Below are 2,041 nucleotides of genomic sequence, written 5' to 3'. Positions count from 1 at the left end.
TGTGTGTGTGTGTGTGTGTGTGTATGTGTGTGTGCGTCACTCTCCAACTCACTACTAACTAACTCAACTGCTCACAAACTTTTCATACATGTTAGAAGCTCTATCTAAAGTGACTCGATGCTTCATTGAACTGGTTTGAGTGAAAATGCCGCAATGGCAAGTTGATCGAACTTAATAAGACTAATACGTTCCGTACCCATTGATAGTTTGAAGTATTTTAAGAACTCAAACTTAACCACTCCTTTAATTAAAGATATTGAATCCTCGAGGCAAAAAGGATGGTCTATTATATCATGTATGAGTCCTAAGTCCTACTTTTTAACACCGACCTGTCGGATTTTTCCAAGGGAGTGGGCCACTGATGTGGGATTGGCTGACACAAATATTGTCATCAGTCAAAGACTTCGAAAAATTGCGGAATTTTTAATTTAAAAAATATATCTCATTTGTTTTAGGTTTTCTTTTTTGTTTTATTTTGTTGTTGTTGTTGTTTTTGTTTGGGGGGGGGGGGTTAAGTGGGTGATCTATCTGGTGATTCGCTGAAGAAGACGAAGATAAGACTGGCAACGATGTAAGAAAAAATATAGCCTTTACCCTAGTCGCTGCTGACTAACTTTTAGTTCTTCAAGGAAAAAAATAGAACAGTGAATCGAAAGTGGAGGGTCAATAATGCGTGGGGCTTTTTTTTTCATCATACGTTAGAATACACTCGCAGAAACCAAGACCAACACTCTTAAGTACATACACACACACACACAAACACACACACACACACACACACACACACACACATACATAATATATAATTGTATATTTATTTATATATGCGCACATATACACTATGCGTGAACGAACGAAAGAACAACACAGTTTTATCCTTCTAGAAGATTAAATGAATGATAGACCTTACAGGTCGTGATAAACTGTAATATTGATTTACTTCCTCAACCCCATCTGTTATTTCAATGGGCCTGCAGTTCGTGGTGACATGGGGTCCTGTTCAGGGGCGCAGAATTAAGATATTGACTGTATTGATATGAAGCTAGGATTAGCCATGCATCCGTTTATGGGACATCTATATTGGACGAGCTTATGTATCAAGGATTGGCCTCATGTGTATAAGCGTATTCATTTTTTTGTTTATGTGTTTGGTTTTTGGGTTTTTTTGTTTATTTGTTTGTTTGTTTTTGTGCATCTGTGCGTATTTGATATTCATAGACTAACATATATTCTTGAGATGTAGTAGTTTAAGTGAGAAGAAGGGGATTATACAAGAAAGGGGGGGGGGGAAGGAGAGTGGAACTAGAACAAGAACAGGAACAAGAACATTAATAAGAACAAAAAGAACTAGAAAAAAATATCACCCAAACAAAACTGTAATAACAACAATAACAACATAAACAACAGCAATAACTACAAAAACAATATCTACAACAACACAAACACAAACACCAACACCACCATTAACAACACCAGCAGCAATATTAACAACAGCAACAACAACACAACAACAAAAACTCCAACAACAACAACTACAACTACAACAACAAGGGTGATAACAACATAGTTACGAAGAAGGAAGTTATTCTCTCTTTTGCATGTAGCTTATCAAAGGGTTTATCAACCCAGTGGCAATACGCAGTGTCGGTATCAGCTGTTAGTGGCAACGCAACAGACGTGGAAAGCATGTGATTTTAAAATAAAACTTTCAGCATTCGACTTTGTGGTAGCCTAAATCTGTTTTCTCGTTACAGAATATTTTAGGCGTTTATTCTTCTCTTAAGAAAGACTTCGGAAAAAATCCTCCTCGCCCACTTATTTATTCGTTAAAGGAGGCGCTTTTGCCCTGGATACACATTTCTTAGTTTCGTCTAGGAATATGAAATCTGAATTCTATAGATGAAAAATATAATCTGTAGTATCGCTTGCATCTGCCATGTTGAAAACAGTCAAGAATAGAAATGTAATAATATAGGTACAATGATTGGTAAAAGAATTCATCGTTTTCTCTCTCTCACTCTCTCTCTCTCTCTCTCTCTCT

This window comes from Aplysia californica, unplaced genomic scaffold (genome assembly GCF_000002075.1).
Source record: "Aplysia californica isolate F4 #8 unplaced genomic scaffold, AplCal3.0 scaffold00854, whole genome shotgun sequence".
NCBI lineage: Eukaryota > Metazoa > Mollusca > Gastropoda > Aplysiida > Aplysiidae > Aplysia > Aplysia californica.
Note: the sequence above shows the minus strand (reverse complement) of the source record.